Source organism: Ascaphus truei, chromosome 4 (genome assembly GCF_040206685.1).
Source record: "Ascaphus truei isolate aAscTru1 chromosome 4, aAscTru1.hap1, whole genome shotgun sequence".
NCBI classification, from domain to species: Eukaryota; Metazoa; Chordata; class Amphibia; order Anura; family Ascaphidae; genus Ascaphus; species Ascaphus truei.
The window spans coordinates 402,284,841-402,310,712 of NC_134486.1; the positions used below are offsets into that span (position 1 = coordinate 402,284,841).

Below are 25,872 nucleotides of genomic sequence, written 5' to 3' on the forward strand. Positions count from 1 at the left end.
GGAATAAAATCACAAACGGCTATAAAAATAACATTTAAGTATGGCTGCTACTCTGTTCTAAATGGTATCACACGGAGCTCACTTTCAACATAGGATATAGTTGTGGCAACAGCAACTTAAATTGTGATTGTACCTATTTGGAGCACAGTCTGTGTCCCCGCGTTCGGGCCCTGATCGGCACTTCAAGTAGTGCTCTCTCAGGACCCTTTTTGAAGGAAAGAACTGAAACTAAAACATACAGAACACCTACAAGCTCAAATTGAACCCCCAAAATACCCACAACATATATATAAGCATATAAGTTTCACAGAGGAGTGCTACTGAGCATGGCAATATAATTTAAAACCAGAGACATAACATAAAACACAGACAAAGCTCAGTGCACATCCAGAAAAACTTATATACGGTACAGTGCCTAAATATACATGTATAAATAACTAATAACCTGTGCATTGCCAGGAAGAATGATTTATAATAAATCTGTCAATATAAGTTGCAAAAGTTCTAAGTCTGATTGAAGCTTTTATTAACCTGTACATTACCAGGAAAAGCACTCTGTAATAGATTTGTGACAATCACACTGCATGCAGGCAAGTTCCCCTGATAGTTGGAGATGCCATGGAGAGAGCTTTTAACCATTTAAATGTGGGAGGGAGTGAGCTTCAATTGGATAGGAGGTTGCCACCCTCCAAAACAGCCAAGACTAGCTGCACAAGACTTAGAACTTTTGCAACTTATATTGACAGATTTATTATAAATCATTCTTCCTGGCAATGCACAGGTTATTAAGAATTTATATTAGTGTAGGGACCCTTGAAACGTGGTCTGCCGTGAAATTTGGCTCAAGGGCTTACAACAATTTGGCCAAAATGTTAAACTAAAAGACCATTTTATTTATTAGTTATTTATACATGTATATTTAGGCACTGTACCGTATATAAGTTTTTCTGGATGTGCACTGAGCTTTGTCTGTGTTTTATGTTATGTCTCTGGTTTTAAAAAGAACTGAAACTATGCACACCATAGAGCACTATGAATCCCATCAAGTATTGTCAAGAGGTAACAAGTAGATAAGCATATACAACTTTCATGGCTCTGAGCTTTTAGGAGCAGGACATCCGTGCAATTATCCGGCAAGCCGTGAGTTTCCAACGTGATGCTCTCCTTTATTCCTTATACTAGAAACGCGATGAAACGGCAGTATCAGAAATCTTGGGGGATCAGAGTTTGGTAGACGGATAGACCTTTCTAGTTTGGGTTTCTTGCTATCCCTAATACACATTTTGTATATAATTTTAAAAGTGTGTTTTTCACCTCCAGTTAAGCTTGCATAAGCACATTTTGTACGATGGAAATGACTGTTAGTGGCTTTACAATCTGTGGGTTGGCTGTCCTAATGCAGGGACGGACAACTTCTGTCCTCAAGAGTCACAAAGGTCAGTTTTTCAGGATACCCCTGCTTCAGCACAGGTGGCTCAGGCAACAACTAAACCACTGATTGAGCCACCTGTGCTGAACCAGGGATATCCTGAAAATCTGACCTGTTTGGTGGCCCTTGAGGACTGGAATTAGCCGCCCCTGCTGTAAGGTCAAGGCAAATGCATTGATGTGATAGATTTTGTGGAGAAGGCCTTACTCTTGGCATACTGGATTCTTACAATAATTTCTAGTATATAATTTCTAGTATATGTTACCCCTCTTTGGGATTACGAGGGCCTTTAGGGGCTACCCGTGTGGGCTCACACAGTCATGTCCTTTCCCTATCACATGGTGCTGGGGTGAAACTGCAGAGGTTAAGCCCCGACCCCTTCTGCATGGAGACTGTGACATCAGACAGGGCTATAAATAGAAAGGGGAAAGTTCTGTAACTCCGGTTCCAGGGAAGAGTGACAGTTGGAGGAGCCTCAGAGTTAAGTAATGTAAATAGGTTCCCAGTAAGGGGATAGATAAACACATAAATATATCCTCGTTTGTTGCTTCGAAGTTGGGGAAGTGCCCCACTGACGTAATGTTCCTGACAATGATAGAATTGAAGATTACAGGCTTTCATGGGGGAAGCCTGTGTCCCTTAGGGGTTACCCCAACCATAGCCCTGAGACTTACATGGATCAACACTGATAAGAAACCCAATGACCCTGGGATTAGAGAGTGAACCAGAGGTCCCGTGTTTTGCAGAGCCTGAAGTAACGGATCATTTGTCCTGCATCGGTGTCCAAAGTGGGACTGGACCAGCACCCCTGGCAAGGTAACCCATCTAGGATAGCCAATATCAGACACCTATGTAAATTCCCTAAGAGCTGGGTAGTGAGGGGTTTAAATGCAGTAAAGGAACATGTTGGCTGTAAAGGTTTTGAAGACTAAAACTATTAACTGTTACCACTTTGATCAAAATTAGGGTCAGGTGCTATGGCACCCAGATGCATTAAAGGGTTCTAAGCTTTAGCACGTCTTAACTCCAATTCATATGGCAAATGCTTAGCACCCTTTCCTAGAAGAAGAAGACGTATATTTGCAGTAATCTGAAAGCTCTGTGTTGGCAGCGAAGTTCTTTCCACAGGTTCATTGGGTTCCATTAGATGAGACCCCATCCACCCATGTCACAGCAGCAGAAAAGAGATTGAAACATAGGAACCTTGATGAAGGGTAAAATATGGTCATGGACGCCTGGAGGAAATGGAAAAAAATGTATATTAAATTAAACTGAATGCAAGTTTAAAATGGCTTAGCAACCATTGGAGTCTGAGAATTTAGTCCATATTTACATAATGTTGTTAGGAATGTTCTATTTATTCTGCCTGTTTAGGTGAGAATGTGAAAAGAGAAAACAATGGGAGCGCAGATCAACAGATGAGTGCAGATATCAATAAAATGAAATAAAAGGAAATGGCAGAATGGTTAACGATATAGCCAAACTTACCTAACACCTCAGTCATACACAAGGGTTAACACTGAACCACAGTCAATGCACTTACTGTGATGTAGTCTACACAGGGGTGGATGGTGAAAGCATATACAGTATAAAACAGAATTACTCACACGGCCCTGTGTGAGTGTGGAGTCCTCAAAGGTTTCTATTCTTTAATCCTTCTGCCTGGCGTGGCTCTTCCTCGTATGGAGTTGCATGATAGTCCCTCCCGAGTAATAGTAGAATTCAGAGAGAGTGGCCGTTGAAAGTAAACCTTGTAATATTTATTGAAACAAATTAATAATATACACTTGCGTATCTAAAACCTCCCGGTGGGTGTAGAAAAGTCCGTGTAAATGGTTGCACCAGAGCTCTCTCTGCTCCCGCGTCCGGACGGCAGTCGTGGAGCGCACAGCTGGAACTCACTCGCACAATGCGAGTCCATACGAGGAATAACCACACTAGAGGACAAGCAGAGGCCACGCCAGGCAGAAGGATTAAAGAAAATAAACCTTTGAGGACTCCACACTCACACAGTGCCGTGTGAGTAATTCTGCCATTTCCTTTTATTTAATTTTATTGATATCTGCACTCATCTGTTGATCTGCTGCTCTCCCCTTGTTTTTTTCTCTTCTCAATTTCTACCGGGGATTAAGGAAAGATTCCCTATAGAGTTCTGAGCTGCAGACAGCGGACTCTGAAGGTGTATACCAACATTGGGGTATATGCAGGGGCCCTCTAGCACGGTAATACAAGTGCTTTTTATCTTTTATTTCAGTCAGAGAGAGCGCCCTAGTATTTCTGTTAATATATGTTTAGGTGAGAAGTCTGGATTGGCACTGAGTAACTGGTTAACTAACTTACCATGTGAGAAACTGCTTCTTGGCACAGCTGTTCACTTGACTGAAATTCATTCTGAACTGTGTAAGAATTACATGTTTTATTAATTTGACTCAATATGTGGGTTCGGACTATTGCGAAGTGTTAAGAATTTGTCAACTTGTTTTGTAGTTTGTCAATGTATGCACATAGACTATGTACTGGTTTATTTCATTGTTCCTCTGTAAAAATGATTTTGTTCAAGTGTACCAGGTACTTTATAAGATGAGAAGTGTGGGGAGCTTTGTTAATATGTACTTGTCTGGTCTGGCGAAAAATAACACGGTAATGCTAACAATTTACATGAACTATATGTAAAGAGACCTGTCCCTTCTGGAGTTGAAACCAGAATCGGCAATTCGTTTCCAAAGAATTTATTTCATAAAAAAATATCCTAGAGCAGGAAATTGCTGGGTCAGTATAACCGCTGAAATCTTACATACGGAGCAGTAATGCAAAGATCTGAGATACTGATATAAACACTTCTAGATCCGTTGGTTTGTATCCAGTTCACATGTCACTTCTTCCCAGTGTAGGAAACAGTTATTGAGTAGATCTGACCAGCAGCACTTGTGGCTGCTTCTTTTAATCAAGAAAAATACACAAAGGAAGTAGCATAGTTGTTGTATCATCCATACATATTGTTGCATTTATACACCTTTATGTGCTTGTGCAGATCATACCCATGGTGGCATCACTACATAGACTATAGTAAGATGGCTTTTTATTTATTATTTTTCACTGTGGCAGTAGGACTCTTTCTTGGTTCTGTACATGTGCAATTGAGTGTCCGTTTCTTATTTAAAAGCGTTTTTAAGGTAACTCCAAGACGCATGCGAATCACAATAAGTTGTTGAACACTTTATTTGTGACCCGATACATGGGACTGCTTCTTTTTAAACAGATCTTACCTGATGAAAGAACTGCTGTCCGTGTTATGGGGTGGAGGGCATTCATCTTAAAGGAGTTATCCAAGCAATATCCTACATGGGTGTTGTTTTTATTTTTTTATTTTTTATAATCAGTTCTGTAGTATTAGATACTTTACTACCTTTTTTTTTTTAATTTATTTTAAAATTCGACTTTTAATGCCGTTTTTAATAAATTTGTATACTGAGCATCCTTTGATTCCTATAGCAGGCTTTAGCCCACCTCCCCAGTAGCAAGATCTTTGCAACACTTTCCTGTTTGAGATAATTTGTTGTTCGATATTCCCAGCAGTGTGAGCTGCAAACTGTAACAATAGATAATGTTACCTTGGTAATATAAGAATATATTGTAGTTGCTGAGTTGCACTGACTGAAGGATTGATTTGAAACAGAAAGGCAGCCATTTAGTGAACCCGGGGAAACAGGATTTTGCTGATCGATCATGGGAGAATCGATCGGCAGTTCAGGTAATTAGTTTTCAATAAAGGTAATCAAAAGGCTGTATATATTTAAAACAAAAAAGAATATTAAAAAAAAAAAGTTTAATCTTCTTAGACTGCCTCTTTAACTCCTCCAGTGCTGGACGTGTTTCAAACCCCTCCAGCACTGAAGGGGTTACAGCAGGCTCCGTAGATGTGGCTAAATGGTATTGCCCCTTTAAAGACTGATTCTACGTATACAATACAGGTAACTTTTCTGCTCAACCAAGTGAACACTGTAAATGCATCCAAACCAATTTACAATGACAGCAGTGCGTTGTGTTGCTTGGGCCTCTGGCATCGAAGTGGTTACTGGTGGTGAGCTAAAATGCACGTTTATTTTCTTCCCCTATGGACGTCCCGAACAAGACTCCCAAAGGAAGAGGGCAGGTGTAAATCATGCAGTGTAATTACGTTGTGAGTAATTTGGTGGGAGGGGATGCCAGTTTTATTTCTTCCCGTAATGAGGGGGTATTAGATTGAAGTGGAATTGAGAAGAAATATCCAAATGTATCATCTGTGACTTCCCAATGACCATATTTATCAGTAATGAGATCCTGCTTCCCCAGCAGGGGCTCTAATGTATTCAAAGTACTTGGCTTTGTGTTGTGCTTTTTCTGCGGCTTGTACTTCTCGCCATACTGGACAGTGAGGAATGCATGTTATGTATATCTTTAGTATATGGCAGCGGTGCGCAAACTGGGGGGCCGGAATTTTGCTTGGGGGACGCGGGCGGTTAAAGAGGCCCCGCGCTTTTCCCCACGGCATTTAAATGAAATGTCGGGGATGCGTGAGACCTCTGCAACTTACTTACTTGCTGCCAGCCGGGTCTTTGGTGTCGCCATGGCAACGCCACATCAAATGCCGCCGCTGGGTCATGGCGTGATGTCACATGATCCCCGCCGGAAAGAAAGGGGAAAGGCATGAGTACCAGGGGGAGTAGTTTGCGTACCCCTGGTATATGGTATGGTAGTGAGCAAGGTTATTAAAGTACAAGTTTGTGAAATGTCTAATCCTGTAGGGGAAGATGATATAGTTGCAATTGATTTTTTAGATAGCCCTGTACATAACATTTTTGCTGGCACCGGGAGTGTCTGTCCTAGCCTAATTTTGTCGGAATGGGACGTTTCGGCACGGCCATCTCGCCGCACCCGATCAGCCACAGGGAACAGCTAGCTGCTGTCTATTTCACCGGGACGGTAAGGAAGTGGTTAGAGGAATTAGTGTTAGTATTTGGGGTTAACTTTAGGGGTTGGGGTTACGGGTTTTAGGTCAAGGGGTACGATTAGCAGTGTAGGATTAAGGTTAGGGACTTACCTTCGTGCTGAAACAGCAGGCGGCTAGCTGTACCTTGCGGCTGATGGGTGGCGAGTTGTGTGCCCCGAAATGTCCTGGAACGTAATTTTGGTGCCTTCGACGATACTAAACTACACCTACAACCTAGTTCCACTGAAGGAGTAGCTTAGGGGTGGTGTCCTGAAACGGGCAAACCAGGTTCGAATCCCTGTGTCAGCTGTGACCTTGGACATGTCCCTTTTATTTGTGCTGTATTGCCAGTGTTTAAAGTATCTATGCTTCAAGGTAACTTAGTATCTTTCTTTTCATCTTTGGAAAGATGAGTTATGTTCTACTTTTCTCAAATGTTTCTATTTTCAGTATGCTGTTTGGAAGAAAAAAAAAGTTTAACTAAAAACTTTGCTAATGTTTTTATTTTTAAGAACAAGAAGGGAACATCACATTTTTGGGGTGTACTGTAGTCTGCCTTTTAAGGCTCCCAGTTCTGGCGGACTTTACAATGCCTTGCTTTCTCCTGCAACACAGAAAGAGTTAACGTGCTTATTCATAAGCAGATAGACCTCTATCTTCCTGCCTTTATGAAATCGGAAAACAGATGTCATTTGTGAAGGTTTTCTGGAATGATCTGTAGATTGATGAGTGACGATGCCTCTGGGGAGAGAGGATTCATAATCCCCCACATTCTAAATATTTCGGTGTGCAGTGTATTGTACTGCTAATCAAGTTTCCAACCTGTCCCTGCAAAGCTACTGATGTTATTGCTAATGTGGGCCTGGGCAGGTTCAACATTCAGCAGCAATCTGTATAGAACGACTCTTATGGAAACAGAGAAGTATGCCATACAGCAGGGTCCCCAACATTTTTGTGCCCAAGGACACACACACTTGAGACTTCAGGAGAGAGTGGCGGGCAAACAAAAGACAGGGGTGCCCAATGCTACATCCAATTGACAAAACATATAAAGTATAAAGTTTAAATACTTCAATAATAATATTTACTTGGTTATTTAGTTAAACCCTTTGGCCAAAGCGCCATAAGCCTGCATATCAACGTCAAGGTAAACCAAAATTAATGCAGGTCCTAACACTAAACTGTGAAGAGTGGCGGGCACCTACTAATTAACACACACACAAACACACACACACACTATACTTACCTGGGGGGAGGTCTCCAGTCCCGCTCTCGGATGTGGAAGTTGGGCCCGACTTCTGGTGCAGACCAGCACGCTGCCGCTGTCGGCAGTCGTGGGTACCCACAAAAGGCTTGGTGGGGTGCCATGGTGCCGGCAGGCACTGCGTTGGGGACCACTGCCCTACAGTATGTGTATAAATTTACCATAGCCGGGCTACTAAAAAAGGAAGCTGCTATTCTGTCTTTTACCTCTGACACCAAGAGGACCCCGGGAACACATTTATTGTTAAAAAATCGTTTTCTGTTTGGAAAAATGGATGTAAATTTTTTTTTAAATCTGACTGGCTCTTAAAAAGGCTACAGAAGGTGTATGGCAAAATAGTTTGATTTTATTGCTTCAGTGTTTGATGGTAGGTTGGACTGCACAGTTACAATGTTATAATAATGGCTTTAGAATGCATTGCACCCCTGGGAGTGAAACCAATAGGTTTGTTCAGGGGAGGCCAACTCTTGTTGGTTGCCCTTCAGGACTGGTCAGGTTTTCAGGATATTCCTGCTTCAGCACAGATGGCTTAGTCATTGATTGAACCACTGAATGAGCCACCTGTGCTGAAGCAGAAATATCCAGAAAACCTGACCTGTTGGTGGCCCTTGAGGACTGGTGTTGCCCAACCCTACTATAGGTTAATTTGTATAAAATAACGGTCCTGGCAACATTGCTGAAGTTATCAAGTCATTTGTGCCTTCAGTTAAAAGCACGAATTATGTCCTTTATTCCATACTTCACTGTAAACAATGTATACTTTGTTACTGCTAAAATGGTACTTCTGTTGGCCAAAATAGGGCTGCACATTCTAACCAAAATAAATGTACTACTTCATTCCCCTGACATTTCTGCAGCACGTGAGCGAGGTGTCTGCCGTGCAGCCAGTATTAATAGAACACGCCACAGCTAATCCGCAACAAAACGGAAGGTTGCAGTCACAAACATTTGACCCCTTTTGTGCCGGAGGCGTGTGGAACACGCTATTCTGTTTTTTCTTCTGGCATTTGGGTCTGCCAAGCTTTGTCAAATATCTCGGGAATGTAATATGTTAGGTGATTATTCCCATTTTATTTCTGGAACTACATTGAATTTCCAGCCCAGGGCAAACTCTCTGTGTCTGAAATATGTCTTTGTTTTGAGACTCCTAAAGTGCACAATAAAAGACCTCGATTTAATCAGACACCGAGATATCCTTACACGTCTGCATATTTCCCTTATTTTGATTATGGGGTACCAGACAAAGAATAAAGTTATTAACTTTTGGGGTCAGTTTTCTAAATGAAGACTACCATAGCAAAAGAGTTTGCAGAGGCTAGATTAAGACATGAATGGCAGACACACCCACTGCGCCCCACTTTGTTTACTCTCTTATATTTCACTTACAGGTAGCCATGCATATTATACCTTTCTCCTCCCTCCTGTTTCTCCTTGGGGTCCTTATGCGCATCAAGCACCTTCAATATAGTAACGGTGTGATAGTTGGGTGTTTTTTAGTATTTTCTTTGTTAGATTTCATTTGTTTTTGTTTGTATCCTTTAGGTTAGGTGTAACGCAACTCGGAAAATATGTGCGTGTAGTGTATAACGCATGAGCGCCAAACAAACTACACAACGTATATAGATGGGATATTCGGATGCATCAAGCCGCAGCTAAGGGTACACCAAGGGGAAACACGCCTAAACCCGCACAATGTATCATGAGGCTTGTTCTGTGATTGCTCTATACAGATATTATATTTGTCTGTACTGCAACCTTGTTTTCCTCTGAATTAACCAAATAAAGACCTGTTCAACAACAGAAAAAGATAATGATAGAAATGTATGGTCACTGGAGAATAATCCAAATAACAATTTATCCTGGATCGCTGCTTTAAACACTGTCATAAACTGTATATATTAGCAGGAGCAAAAGCTAAGCAGGGTTTTGTGCTGGCGATAATAAGAAACCTTAAACTAGTAATCATTATGTAAAATCTTTCTTTGCTGTTAGGATTACAATTGTAGGGCAGTGTGGACCTGCCTATATGTCCCCACATTGTAAATAAATATATACTTACTAAATAAATACAATGCTAATTACTCCAGGATTGAAGAGATTTGAGTGTTTATTCATTTTTAATCGTATGTGTAAGCGATGGTTTTCCACTGCTGTATTATTTTTACTTGAAGCATCAAAATAAATGTCAAACCAATATATAAAATGCAAGTTATATTATTGCATTTCCCAGGTATTAGCCTTGAAATTGCTCTAAAAAACCCCGCAAATAATTCTTTGGGTCACATTTCCGGGGGCTTCACTTTGAACACTGTTTAAGTTACCGTGTGTATCCGCAAACATTTTTGAAGTGGAGAAATAAGCAGAATATATGAATCCATTCAAAATAGCAAAATAAAGATATTGTATTTAATACTTAGGACCAAGTAGTCCCACTGTAGTGTGTGAACTTGTGACAGACCACTTCAAGAAATTTGTGTTGTACATACATGTATCACCAGAGCTTTAGTCCCCCAACTGGGCTAAAGATGGTCTCAATTTTGGAGAACTGAAAGTGGCCGTTTGCTCTGCTTCTGATCTTTTACTGACCTGCACCCCCGGCGCTGGTCCGTGCTCCTCAAACCCCCAGTTTGAGATGAATTAGCTGCTTTGTCCATTTGGCAAGAATACACAGAATGCCCACGGGGATCAGGGCTTCTCTGCCAGTCTATAGCAAGTAAATTCATAACCCCAGGCCATAGTTGTAGTTTTTATTTAAATTTTTGTGTCCAAACCGGCAAAAAAAAAACCTTATTTGCAGTTCGATTTTCGGGGGGGGCGGGGGAATGGTCTATCCCAATTGAGTTGATTGTAGGGTAACACATTTGGACTATTGACTTAGTAAATACCAGATCTATCTTACTATATATTTGTGAAAGCGTCGTATGTGGCTATGTCTGTATGTGTCTCCCTGTGTCCCTCCTGTGTCCCTAGCGGCAATCCCATTGGACCTTGGGCCAGGCCAATGAGATTGCTTCCTTGGCCCGCCCGCCCCCGCACACCTCTCATTGGCCTGAGGCGGAGTGACGGGCCAAAGGTCACACATACACACACCCCCTCCCCCCGCTCACCCCCCCCCCCCGTTTACCCCCCCGCCCCGCTTATCCCCCCCCCCACTCACACACACAGAGCACGCACTGTGCATCTCTACCCTCACACAGGCCGCTCCCCCCCCCCCCCCCCACACACACAGAGCACGCACTGTGCGGCTCTCCCCTCACGCAGGCCGCTCGCCCCCCTCCCCCCCCCCCCCCACACACACAGAGCACGCTCTCTGCGGCTCTCCCCTCACACAGGCCGCTCCCCGTCCCAGAGGCCTCTCCTCCGGCTGTCTCCGCCTCGCCCCGCGAAAGGCGCAGCACCTCCTCAAAGGATGCGTCTCAGCCTCTCCGCTGAGGAGCCCGAGGTGGAGGAGGAGGGCGGCCGGTACCTGGAGGAACAAAAGCGCGGCCGTGTGCAAGGTGAGGAAACGCAGGGGAATTACCGTGTCCCTGACTCCCCCTGCCCTTTGCCCCCCCACCTACCCTCCCTGCCCCCCCATACCCTCCCTGCCCCCTGCCCCTTGCCCCCTGCCCTCCCTCCCCTGCCCTTTGCCCCCTGCCCTCCCTCCCCCTGCCCTTTGCCCCCTGCCCTCCCTCCCCCTGCCCTTTGCCCCCTGCCCTCCCTCCCCCTGCCCTTTGCCCCCTGCCCTCCCTCCCCATGCCCTTTGCCCCCTGCCCTCCCTCCCCCTGCCATCTGCCCCCTGCCCTCCCCCTGCCCTCCCTCCCCCTGCCCTTTGCCCCCTGCCCTTTGCCCCCTGCCCCTCCCTGCCCTTTGGCCCCCCCCGCCCCTCCCTGCCCTTTGGCCCCCCCCGCCCCTCCCTGCCCTTTGTCCCCCCCCTGCCCCTCCCTGCCCTTTGGCCCCCCCCGCCCCTCCTTGCCCTTTGGCCCCGCCCCTCCCTGCCCTTTGCCCCCCCACCCCTTTCTGCCCTTTGCCCCCCCACCCCTCCCTGCCCTTTGCCCCCCCCGCCCCTCCCTGCCCTTTGCCCCCCCACCCCTCCCTGCCCTTTGCCCCTCCCTGCCCTTTGCCCCGCCCCTCCCTGCCCTTCCCTGCCCTTTGACCCTCCCTGCCCTTTGCCCCTCCCTGCCCTTTGCCCCGCCCCTCCCTGCCCTTTGCCCCTCCCCTCCCTGCCCTTTGCCCCCCCTGCCCCTCCCTGCCCTTTGCCCCCCCACCCCTCCCTGCCCTTTGCCCCCCCACCCCTCCCTGCCCTTTGCCCAGCCCTTTGCCCCTCCCTGCCCTTTGCCCCTCCCTGCCCTTTGCCCCTCCTTGCCCTTTGCCCCTCCCTGCCCTTTGCCCCACCCCTCCCTGCCCTTTGCCCCTCCCTGCCCTTCGCCCCGCCCCTCCCTGCCCTTCGCCACGCCCCTCCCTGCCCTTTGCCCCTCCCTGCCCTTTGACCCTCCCTGCCCTTTGCCCCTCCCTGCCCTTTGCCCCACCCCTCCCTGCCCTTTGCCCCACCCCTCCCTGCCCTTTGCCCCACCCCTCCTTGCCCTTTGCCCCTCCCTGCCCTTTGCCCTGACCCTCCCCTCCCTGTCCTTTGCCCCTCCCTACCCTCCCTGCCCTTTGCCCCTCCCTGCCCTTTGCCCCGCCCCTCCCTGACCTTTGCCCCTCCCTGCCCTTTGCCCCATCCCCTCCCTGCCCAACCCGCCCCTCCCTGCAACCCCCCCGCCCCTCCCTGCCCTTTGCCCCTCCCTGCCCTTTGCCCCCCCCCTCCCTGCCCTTTGCTCCCCCCCTGCCCCTCCCTGCCCTTTGCCCCCCTGCCCTTTGCCCTTCCCACCCTTCTACGCCCCTTGGCCCCCGCCCACCCTTTGACTTAAAGTAAAGCACTACCTTTTTTTCCACTTATCGATGCATGTACTGTACTGCAATCATCAAATACGTGCATAACTGATGTAAATAACGCATGTGTAACAGGCTCTATAGTCTCTCCGCTTGCGCACACCTTCGGTGCAGGTAGGGAGCCGGTATTGCTGTTCAGGACGTGCTGACTGGCGCATGCGTGAGCTGCCGTTTGCCTATTGAGCGAGATGTACTTACTCGCGAGTGTACTTAAAGTGAGTGTACTTAAACCGGGGTATGTCTGTATGTCCTCTGAGAACGTGATGTGATACAATTATCAATGCTGTCTTCCCTCACTACATTGCTAGATATAAAAATTGTCCTGACATGTAGGCAAACAAGACATACGTTTTAATCCTCTTCTAGGAATGCAGTTTTTTTGAATTTTTTATTTTTATTAATAAACGCCATGTTTCCGACACAATGCAAATAACAGGTGAGCTCCAAAGGAGTCTGCAATGTGACCAGCAGAAGTATGGAATCATCTGAGGTCCCTATTTAGGATGCAGCGAAGCCGCCCTCTCCTGGTCAGGACTGTTTTAAGGCCCATTCAGACGAGAGGCTCTTTAAACTGCCCTGGCGAGACCACTACACCGTTGAATGAATAGGGGACATTGGGCCTGATACACTAAGCAAGGGGTAGCAAACGCCAGTCCTCAAGGGCCACAAACAGGTCAGGTTTTCAGGATTCAGCAGGTGGGCAATCACCAGTCGTATATAACGGGTAAATCAATGATTAACCCACCAGGCGCTAAGAAATGAAAATCACCAGTCGAAGATTGAGGCAGCTGTGCTGCAGCAGGGACATCCTTGAGGACTGGTGTTGTCCACAGCGTCGCTAAGCTCGGTTAAATCAGGGCAAATACCGTTGGTTACCTAAATTACGAAGGGACGTTATTTTCTCTGAGTCTAACATGTATTCACAAAGGTACTGTAATTGTTTAATTCATTAGCACAGGTTCAAATAGCACTGCTTCAAATAGCGCCCGTCTGCCCTAAAAGTGGCTTTATTCCCACACCATAAGTTTTAACTATTAAATGTTATTTGAAGTTGGTGCTGAGTTAACTAGACTAATGGAGCTTAGTGCGTAGAGATGCTGAAAGAATAGAATATAATTCCTTTCTCCCAACAAACAATTCATTGTGTTGACTCTTTTTACTAGGTTTTTAAATGCTTCCCGTGTTGTAAAACCGAAATCCTGACATATCCAGGATTTGCACAACTTGGTTAATGTGATAGATTTGTGTGCCACTTTCTCTTGTTGGGAATATTTATTTCCCAAGAAATAGGATCCCTGTTTATGCCGCTGGACAGTCTGAAAGTGTAACATACGTATTTCTTCATGTTTTTTGGTTTTCTCGGATTTTGAATTGGCTGTAAAACGAGCATTCCATAAATAAAAATTCAGGTCTTATTTGATTGTACAAATAATTTGGTTTGTGCACCTTCATTGCATTACCCGGTTTTTTTTTGCTGCCCGCCGCGTCGCGGGGCTTTGTTCTCTTGAATGGGACCCCCATGGACAGATTTCCAGCTGCCGTGGGATATACGCTGTCGGCATTTCATGGCCCCCCAAACAGCGAACATTGGCTACATGTGTGGTGCCGATTGGGCACTACTGCAGTTTATAAGTGTCACTTATGGCACACCTGTGAGCACATGACCTGCATATGGGACAAGAGTTAATACACAGCTCACAAGCTGTCCCACTTTCCACCTTCCCTCAAATGAGCAAAATCTCCCCTACATCCGTCCCCCAGCAAAAGTCTTGACCTGTCATAAACCCAATATTTTTATTTTTAAAATCAAACTGTAGCTACATTAATCCCTGAAGCACCAGATTATGTATTTAATCAATGTCATGATATATCAGGACAATAAGTAAATCCCCCATACTGTCTTGCAGGCCCCTCATCCAGTGCAGGGTTAAGAGTAGTGATGTAACGAGCACCGGGTAATTACCCGGCTTACCCTGCGCTTTTTCAGCTACCCGGAAATTACCTGGACCCGGCGGCTGGGTACAGCACAGGGTCAGAACCGGCATCGGGTAATTTCAAAGTAGCTGAAAATACTTCAACACTTACCTGCAGCTGGCGACGGAAGGTGAGGAAGATCGCAGTAACATCTGGGAGTAGCAGCAGACGTCCTGGTGGCGGTGATAGCAGCAGATGTCCTTGTTCAGCTGGCTCCTCCCCCTACTCCGGTCACATGCTTCCCCAGCTCCCATCAGCTGTGTGCTGTGTTCCTGCTGCTCCCGCCGGCTGAACAAGAACATCTGCTGCTGTCACCGCCACCAGGACGTCTGCTGCTGCCCCCAGATGTCGCCGCGGTTCTCCTCGCCCTCTTCAGCGGTCTTCCTCACCCTGCAGGTAAGTGCCAACCGGGTATGTGGCCGGTTAAAATTATTCATTTTGCCAAGGTACCGGTTACCCGATTTTCAGAAAATGTAGGACCCAGTACAACACTAGTTATGGCCTGGGACATAGTAGGGTTAGCCTTTGCTGAGCCGCGCTGAGCAGATGCACTTACCCCCTGCATCTGTCATCAGCGCGGCTTTAGCAGCCGCTTCCGCATGTGTGCGGAGGCTCAGGTATTTTGGAGAGACAGGCAAATTTTAAATTTGCCGCTCAGGGAAGCAGAGGAGCGGTCACGTGACCGCTCACATCCAATGGGAGCGAGGGACTAGCCCTGCCTCCGCCCGCCTATGCACCGCCCCCAAAGCGCTCACTGCCTCGCCTGCCAGGACACAAAAAAGCTCCAGTTTGAGCAGGCGAGGCAGAGCAGGAGCGCTGATCAGCGCGGCCCGAGGCACCATGCCCGAGGCCTAAGAGTATATCATTGTATGTGTATAATGCTTCCTGCATGGTTTTGGAATGTTGATTCAGAACAGCCAAACATTAGGGTCTTGATACCAATGCACGTGACCACAAAAGAAAGGTATATGCAGCATTAGGCCACGATTATAGTTGGGGCGTGCGTGTGACATCGTGCACCGCGAGTACAAATGTGTTCCTCAATGAGGCCACCCCTAGTGCGAGCGCTGCAGAGTGACAAAGCAGGCGATTTTTGAAAATACAGTTGAATGGTTTTTTTTTCACGAGACGGCTGCTTCACAGCCACGTCACGTGGCGGTTCAGCCAATGAGTGAAGCAGCCTAGTGACGCATCCGCCATGCCTCCCCATCGCCTGGGCCTCAGTGCACGTTTCGCGCGAGCGACAGGCCCGCGTGACGTCACGCGGTCGCGCGCACGCCGCAACTATAATCGCGGCCTTACTGATGAGCTCGGTGCTTGCTGTAGTTGTATTGATCTTTTGCTTTATTCTTGTTTGCTTATGACAGGCTGCCCAGGTGACCTGATGTACGCATTTGTTTCCAAATGATCACCAAACGCTTTCTAAATTAAGAATTTGATAAACTGCACATCACTAAAAAGGAAAAAGATAAATTATACATGTAATAAAGTTAACCAACCAATAAGTGGTATGGATTATTTCTTGTGACGCTGCTTAAAATGTTACTTCTGTTGTTCTCTAATAAATTGCCTTATCATAGTGTTTACGCATTACAGTATTACATAGACACTATAATAAGCCCGAGATGCAAGGAAATTTATAGAAAATATGAGGTCACATTTGAAACAGCTCCGGAAAACATAATCTACGTTGCATTTATTGGTAATCGCTCTAAATTTGCCATCCTTTCCTCATTGAGGTGTGAGCCACTAACAGAATCACTGTGCATTGTATGTTCTGTAATGTGTGTGTCTCGCAGGTTGACTTTTGGGAAGGGGCAAAGAAAGGTATTGGCACATTCACTGTCAGCACTGCATGCAATGAACTGCAGAGCAGATACAAGATTTAACATACAGGAGTCTAATCCTTTCAATACCAAGGTACAGTAGCAGGTCTATTGACACTGTGGATATTCTGAACACCTGATACATAAAGCTTGGCCCCCTGCAGACGCACTTACCAGAACTCCCTCCTACTGTCTCTGTACGTTCTACCTACCAATTAGACTGTAAGCTCCTCGGGGCAGGGACTCCTCTTCCTTAATGTTACTTTTATGTCTAAAGCACTTATTCCCATGATCTGTTATTTATATTATCTGTTATTTCTTTGATTACCACATGTATTACTACTGTGACGCGCTATGTACATTAATGGCGCTATATAAATAAAGACATACAATACAATACAATACAATACACAAAGTGAACCAGACATTTGGGCACCACAGCTATGTGATCATTGTTACAGCTTCAGTGTATATTGGCAAATATTAAAATCGCACCCAGTTTAATCCACTTTCCTTGCATTGATGAAAGAAACCTTCAACTGTCACACCAGTGATTAGTCTCTAAAGCAGGGTGGGCAACTCCAGTCTCAATCGGGCTCGCTCTTCTTCTGCACCACCTGTGCTGAAGTAGGGATATCCTGAAAACCTGACCTGTTGGTGGCCCTTGAGGACTGGAGTTGCCCAGCCCTGCTCTGAAGGCTTCATATGTGATCTGTTATAAAACGCTTGACATGTGTAACATTAAAACTGTCCCCATCTATTTTATGGAGCCTCAGCATTTGAGTCTCTCTGGGTGATTTGGAGGTCAGATACAAACCCGTATTTCCTGTTTCGAGCGGTGGATGGGTTCTCTTTAGCACAGTGCGTTTTCTCTGTGGAGGTAGATTGTGCTGCAATATGACATTGATGGATTATTTTTCCGTTGAAAAATGTGTTTTATCTGTTGGGCCTCCAACGATTCCCCTTCTCTTCCAAGCTGGGCATGGGAAGCTGGTGTCTGAAGGGGCTGGAAGTATAAAGGGGGGAAAAAGGCAAGGTTAACAATGATTGCAATGTTTCCTCAAGTGTTTGGTTACCACCTGATAAGACTGGGCACTTACAAAGCTGAAGAAATGTGTCCTCTTTTTAACCTCGTTCAATAAAACGTTGAATTGATCATTTCCTCTAACAAAGATGAAACGTCTTTTTAAAGCAGCAATACGGGTTTTGAAAAAAAGAACTACTGTATTTATTCTTTATTACAGGATTGAAGCAGGGGGTCTCCGGAGCTGAACTGTGTTTCATTTCGGCTCTGGGGACCCCCTGCTTCCACAGATACTTTCCTCCGTATTGGAGGCAGAGCAACTGTGTGCCTAACATAATGGCGGTTTAAATGTCCCACATCACGAGGCCAATAGGAAGCCGTGACGTCATCCACATGTGACCTGGACTGTTAAACTCTGCAGAGATACCGGCATCCCCTACGGATGTAAGTATCTCTGGGAGCAGGGGGTCCCCGGAGCTAAGATGAACAGTTCAGCTCCAGAGACCCCCTGATTCAAACCTGTAATAATATATAGATATATATTTTAAAACTGTTAACCCGTATTGCTTCTTTAAACCATGCCTGTCTTCTGCTAAGAGCTCAGTTCACAGCCAAGTCAGTTTGACTGCAAATAATAAAAAATGGGTGTCAACAAATACAGGAGGAATCTAATTTCACCAACAGAGCTTAATCCACATGGTTGCCATTTTATTTCATCATACTATAACTTTACTCTGCAGTGGTGAGCATAATTATTTTACTTGTAATATAAATAATATACATATCCTGTTGAATTAGATTACATGCAGTGTAGCAGCTAATTGTAACATTGGTAGTAGTAGGTGTATAAATGCAACGAAGGGTGAGTAGTAGTGTTGTACTGGGTAGTGTAAAAAAAAAAACGGGTAACGGGTACTTGGCCAAAATCAATGGTTCTACCCGGTCGGGTACCCAGTTACCCAGTTTGGCAATTACCTGCAGGGTGGCGGCGACATCTAGGACCAGCAGCGGTCCTGTGGCGGTGGCAGTATCGGAGGTGTCTTCAGCCGGCGGGGGACAGCAGGAATCCCTTCCACAGCACCGGAGCAGGTAAACAGAGTGTGTGTGTGTGTGTGTGTGTGACGCCTGGGAAGCACGTGACCGGAGCAGGAGACGGAGCATTCCTATTGGACAGCCGTCTGTCCAGTAGGAACGCTCCGTCTCCTGCTCCGGTCACGTGGTTCCCCGGTGGCTCACACACACTGTTTACCTGCTCCGGTGCTGTGGAAGGGATTCCTGCTGTCCCCCGCCGGCTGAAGACACCTCCAATGCTCCCACCGCCACAGGACCGCTGCTGCTGGTCCTACAGTAGATGTCTTCGGAAAGGTAAGTAATAAGATTATTTCCAGCTGCCCTGACATTACCTGACGCCGTGTATTACCAGGCGCCGAGCCCACTTCTCAGTTGCCGGGTCCGGGTAATGTCCAGGTAGCTGGAAATGTGCCGGGTGCCGGGTACCGGGTAATTACGGGTACTCGGTACACCCCTAGTGAGTAGCTGTGTCGATCCTTTCTTCCATGTAGTAACAAAGGAGGGAGAGGGAGTACTGTAGGGGGTATGATACTTTTATTGGACCAACAAGTAGTTGATATGTTACAAGCTTTCCAACCTCTCAGGGTTCTTCATCAGCTATGGCAGAAATATAGAAATACCATATTATATACAGTACAGTGTATGTAAGAGGGATATCTGGTTACAATGGATGTTGAGAGGAAGTGAGAAATAAAGCTTGTAACAGGTCAACTACTTGTTGGTCCAATAAAAGGTATCGTACCACCTACTCCCGCTCCCTCCTTTGTTACTACATGGGAGAATTGCATTTATATGGTTGTCTATTTCAGTCTATTTCCCCAGTTAAAGTTCAGAGAGAAAAGACACATAGGAAGACTTGCATGGGAGTTTCCATGCAATAGTGCCCTGATTTCGTTAATAACCCTGCATAGAGTGCAAGCTGTATTTAGCATATGAGCCAATCCATTGGTTGAAATGGGTATTGTTATTGTTGGGGTTATTATTCAGGAGAAGTCAGGACGCTTATGATTATTTCGATGGCAAAACAGCATCTGGCTGCAGTGGTTTGTGAAATGATTTGCTACTATCGCAAGTAACCAAGCTAGAGTAGTATCTGCAACTTTAGTCCTTGCACGCCTGCTGAGAAACCCAGCCAGAAACACCGTGAGGCAAGCTGAGCCCATAAATAAAAGGTTTAGCCATATTTGGGTTTTTTTGTTGCCTCATCCAGCTTTTATGACTAGATAGGTGTATCAAAGACAATACACTAGAGAGTCCCTTTCATAGGCGCACCGCAGACCTTTATGAAATAAACGGTCAGGGGTGAAAAGTATAAAATATTCTTTATTATAGTTTTATATAACTATAAATTTATTTTTACTTTATTTTTACCACCCTAATAGTTACTGGATAGACCATAGGTGTCTATTTTTAATCAGTATAGTAAACTACAATATATACTGTTTTAATTACACCACGATCCATAAAAATAAAACTATAATAAAGAATATTTTATACTTTTTCACCCCTGACCGTTTATTTCATAAAGGTCTGCGGTGCGCCTATGAAAGGGACTCTCTAGTGCAGCGGTGCGCAAAGTGGGGGGCGCGACCCCCAGGGGGGGCGGGAGATTGTGCTCGGGGGGCGCAGGCAGTTGCAGAGGCCCCGCGCTCTTCCTCCAGGCATTTAAATTAAATGCCGGGGGATCGCGTGAGGCCCCTGCAACTGTTTACTTACCGGGATTCAGCCGTCTGTGTTGCGTCACCATGGCAACGCGGCGTCAATAGACGCCACGGCACCATGTGACCTGACGTCACACGCCCACGCAGCGTCATCTGACGCGAATGCAAGTAGGCAGGGGGGCGCGAGAGCCGGGGGCAGCAGCACCAAAAGTTTGCGCTCCCCTGCTCTAGTGTATTGTCTTTGATACACCTATCTAGTCATATTTGACCTATCCCCGGGCAGCACGCATCCTCCATCAAGAGGTATCAGAGCGAGGTTCCCCTCTATAGTATCCTCATCCAGCTTTTAGTTGCAGTGCCAAGAAAAAGTTTGAACCCCAATGATAATTACGGAAATTCCATAGTTTTTCCATGATAACCTTCTTGAATCAAAACCAGTCTTTACTTAAATATCCAATAGGGTTTGTATTAACCAATGCCATGTCTTTTGAAAACAAAATGATGTATGAATTAGACAAACAAGGAATAACTAGGAGTTAGGCTATGTGCAAAAGTAAGTGAAACCCTGGTTTTATCAGCTAAATTAACGGGGATAATTAGAATCATAATAATTAGGTAGATCTTCAGGTGTGAGTTTGGGAGTCCCCACCCTAATATAAAGATTGGTAACTTTGTCATGCTATGATCAAAATAAATCTCTGAGGACCTGAGAAAAGTGGTTATTGATGCTCATCAGTCTGGAAAGGGTTACAAAACCATTTATAAGGATTTGGGTCTCCACCAATCTACTGTCAGTCTTTCTAAGTGGAGAAAGTTCAAGCCCACAGTCACTGTATCCAGGAGCAGTCATCCTACCAAAATCTCTTCAAGAACAAACCGGCAAATTATCCAGGAAGTCACAAAGAACCCAGAGTAACATCTGAGGATCTGCAGGTCACTTACCTACAAATTCAGAATTATTGGCAACCCTAGTTACAGCATTTAAAGAATTGTGATACTGGTGATATTATTTGCTGAATCAACCTTTAAATCCACAATCCCCCTCGGAATTCTTTTTGAGGGGTGGGGGGTGGGAGAGTTCTGGGGGAGTCCTGGATTTGAACCATGGTGACTTAAGTGACAAATCCCGATCAGAATAAACAGTCCATGTAATACAACTTTAGACCAGAGGTATCATCTCCAGTCCTCAAGATCCTCCCCCCCCTCCACCCCCCACCACACACAGGTCAGGTTTTCAGGATATCTCTGCTTCAGAACAGATGGCTCAATCAGAGGCTCAGTCTTTGACTGTCTTTGACTGAGCCACCGATTGAGCCACCTGTGCTGAAGCAGGGATATCCTTAAAACCTGACCTGTTGGAGGGGCTTGAGGACTGGAGTTGGGATGCCTTGCGATAGGCTGCGTCCATAGGGATGGGAGCAGTGCTGAACCGCGCTGAGGCTCGCCTGCTGAAGCCTGTGTGATTTCATGCACATGCAGGCGAGCCAGCAGGCGCGATCGGGAGGTGGGGGGAGGCTGAGGGAGGCGGGCAGTGACGTCGCTGGGCCAATCGCCCGCGACGCACCTACGTCAACGGCGCTGTGACGTTGACGTTGCTTCCCGCTGATTGGATGTTTTCAGCCGACAGCGCGCTGAAAAACAGCTTGGCTGTCGGCTGAAAAATCCAACTCCTCAGCACGCATTGAGGATGCCGATGCTCAGCGCGGAGCGTCCGCACGGCTCAGCGCAGCTTGTCCTCCTATGGACGTGGCCTTAGAGAGAGGATACGCTATTGGTATATATTGGATACAATGTTCCTAACAAATGATATAAATATTCTCCATGCTTTCTATTGGCGTTCCTCTTGTAGTATTCATTGCAATCAAATTATATTTGATTTCTGTTTATATAATTAAGTTGCACCTCGACGCACATTACTTGACATGTCGCTACCTGTTTTAGTGTTTTCAGTTGGTTTCATGTGTTTGTACAATTCATTAGTTCAACTGTTTGCTTTTAGGCGACATAAGATGTGAATATCTGTTGGTGTTTGCACTAATAATACATTAAAGTCACCTCCTTAGTTTTGTGGTTTACCAGTAAGCTTGTATTTTGGTTTGCTAACATACTATTAGAAATAAAAATAAGGTTGTATTTCACTTTTCTACTGTTGAGTATAAATTCTGGTTAATATTGAATTACTCAACAGTGGTTTTGTGGTTAGGTTTTGTTTAACACACTACATCTTTCTCAAGTGATATCTCTCCAAAGATGTAGAATTACTTTTGTTGCCGTTTAAGTTGGGGGAAGGAGTGGCTGGGTGAGTAACGGTGCTGGGACATATTGTAGTGGGGTGAAGGAGCGCCTTGGTGAACAATGGCACTGTGGCACATTGTAGTGGGGTGAAGGAGTGGCTCGGTGAGTAACGGCACTGGGGCATATTGTAGTGGGGTGAAGGAGTGACTTGGTGAGTAACGGCACTGGGGCATATTGTAGTAATGTAAAGGAGCGGCTCGTGAATAATGGCACTGGGGCATATTGTAGTGGGATGAAGGAGCGGCTCGCTGAGTATCAGCGCTGGGGCATATTGTAGTGGGGTGAAGGAGCGGCTAGCTGAGTATCAGCGCTGGGGCATATTGTAGTGGGGTGAAGGAATGACTTTGGGAGTAATGGCACTGGGGCATATTGTAGTGGGGTGAAGGTGTGACTTGGTGAGTAACGGCACTGGGGTATATTGTAGTAGTGTAAAGGAGCGGCTCGGTGAATAATGGCACTGGGGCATATTGTAGTGGGGTGAGGGAGCGGCTCGCTGAGTATCAGCGCTGGGGCATATTGTAGTGGGGTGTAGGAGTGACTTGGTGAGTAACGGCACTGGGGCATATTGTAGTAGTGTAAAGGAACGGCTCGGTGAATAATGGCACTGGGGCATATTGTAGTGGGGTGAAGGAGCGGCTCGCTGAGTATCAGCGCTGGGGCATATTTTGGTCGGGTGAAGGAATGACTTTGGGAGTAATGGCACTGGGGCATATTGTAGTGGGGTGAGGGAGCGGCTCGCTGAGTATCAGCGCTGGGGCATATTGTAGTGGGGTGAAGGAATGACTTTGGGAGTAATGGCACTGGGGCATATTGTAGTGGGGTGAAGGAGCGACTCGCTGAGTATCGGCACTGGGGTATATTGTAGCGACTGCGAGGTGATCCTTGTAAAGCCGCACTGTTTGGACATGCGTGACGAGCATAGAGAATAGCAAAACATGCCAATCCAATCGAAAAGGCCTCTTTCCCCACAGATTTGCACAACTCACAGCTACTATATCCCCCACTGACTCGGAATAAATGGCATGACGCTTATATCAGGGAAGCCGGGTTCAAATCCCGGTGTCGGCTCCTTTTGACCTTGGGCAAGTCTCTGCATCTCCCTGTGCCTCAGGCACTCAACAATTGATTGTAAGGGACGTGTACCTGCAAAAAATTGCTGCATACACTGTCAGCACTATACAAGAAAAAGCTATTATTTATATGCCGGTATTAAAACACTGCTTTTGTTTTCCCTCTTTGATCTCAAACCATTGCACTATACCCATGTTTTGTTAAGATTCTGAAGAAGGAATATATAGCCTTTTCAATGATTTAAACTACCTGTAGCTCAAATGCTGCCCTGAAGAAGCATAGGATAAAAATGAGTGTTGTGTGCATTTCAGAACTTAGCAAGGCAATCACAGGTGTACGAGAGGTGAGGTCATCCCGCCGCTGCTGATGTTACATGTTGCAGGAATCATTGAAACTGTATTGTTTCTGCAAGGTTATTCTTGGCAGCAATTGCAAAGGTCGTAATCTTATTTATGTACAAAGGATTGGCATATAGTCACTCGGCAATTGCTTTTTACAGATTTACATAGCACTGCCAGTTACTACATAATGAGTTCCTTCACTAAAGAGGATAAAATTAACTTGTTAGTACCCAAATTACGTAACATCTTGAATAAGGGTACATAGGGCTTTCATTATTTGTGTACCAGAGTGTGTCTTCACAAGGCCGTTCCAAAGGATCGATGGAGCTACTGGACATATTTTGAAAGCAGCTCCAGTTTCCACAGCTATGTATATCTGTTTGTGCCAAAATGAGCTTCAGGTTTGAGCCATAACTCAACATTAAAACCGGTCCTGTTTTGAAGGCTTTGATTGGAATTTGGATTTACATTTGATTTTGGTAACTGTCCATTGAGTTGCAGTGTATCGTGAGAGATCAATGTGTTCTCATCAAGCAAACGCAGTCTGCCAGCTCAACAAGTTAAAACAATCACCACAGAGCGTAGCAATGACATGTATGACACAGGCCTTGTAATCAGTGATTTGTGTTGGAGTTGTGCTTGGGGGAGTTGAATAAGCCGCAATAACGTCTCTGAATAAAATAGTTTGTAAATAATCGCATCATTAGAGGATCAGTGGAACTCCTTTTGGCGGTGATGCATGTTCTTGATGAAACCTTAAATGTCTCAAAGTGCAACTTCAGTTACATTTCTTTGGAAATATTCCATACCCGTATTCATATTGTGCTACGGTTTCAATTTGCAAACAATGTTGACATATAAAATTGATCTAAATAATACACGATCACCTATTCTACCACTAACTGTTCCCAAACTGCTCAAATATTTTTTTTTTTTTAAGATTTCATCTTGAACATAGTTATCATATATCTAAAATACTTTATTAGCAAGTTTTCTCTTACTGTTAAACGTCAGGGGAGCCAAAAATATGTCAAATTGTCTTGTGGTTGTAGATTTAAGCAGCATTTAAAGCCTTAATGTATTATAAAGTGATTCAGCGCAGTCCAGAACAGTTACCAGGTTTCTGTAACAATAACAATATCAGTCAAGCCTAAAAATGTTGTTTCGGTTTTTTTTAAACCATTTTTTATTTATTTATAAGAATGTTTTACCAGGAAGTAATACATTGAGAGTTACCTCTCGTTTTCAGGTGTGTCCTGGTCACAGAGTTATGATGACAATACATGGTTACATTAAATGTACAGAGGTTATACATTCAATTTACAGACATTTCAGTTAGATATACGTTATGGGTGTTTGTAACAGTTTCAGACCAGATAAAATGTGAGACGGCATATATAGCATCGACTATCGGAATGTGGGACTTGCAGGTCCAGTTTGCTTATGACCCACTTTAACTAATGTTAGTGACGCATTAAATATTGATCTCTGACATTTAAATGTTGTGAAAAGTAATTGAGTCCATTAATAACAAACACCTAACAGTGGCGTACAATAATACGTCTGCGATAAGAATGCATTTCACAGAAATACAGAAGCCAGTTACATTGATCAGTTATTCATGTTCTTTTCTTGCTACATTAGACTGCCTCGGTAAGGATGTAAAAATATAATTTGCTGATTTTAGTCGCATTATTTGATTTTCTTCAAAACGGAATTGCACAGAGTATCCCAGTGAGACAAACTGTCTACGTTTTTTTGCAAAGGCTTTTAAAATCACCTTTGCTTTCTTTACTGTACAATTACTCTTTAACAATAACATTCTTTCTCTTTGAAATGTCATATTCAGCTGTCATCAAAACCTCTGTGTGTGATGTGAAAAATGCACTTTGAAACACTTTCTGATCTTGTTTGCATAGAACGTACTAAGCCAAGTTGTTTTGTTGTTGTCAGCTCACTTATCATCCACTGAGACCAAGTGTAGCACTTTTTATTCATGCGGGGTTCTCTAATCCTTTACAAGAAAAGAGCTATAG

At 45.1% G+C, this 25,872-nt stretch overlaps 1 protein-coding gene across 4 annotated transcripts in view; it reads left to right on the forward strand.

Annotated features, from left to right (window-relative positions):
* FZD3 (frizzled class receptor 3) overlaps nucleotides 1-25,872 on the forward strand; it is an 81,183-nt gene that overhangs the window by 49,755 nt on the left and 5,556 nt on the right. The window lies entirely within an intron of this gene.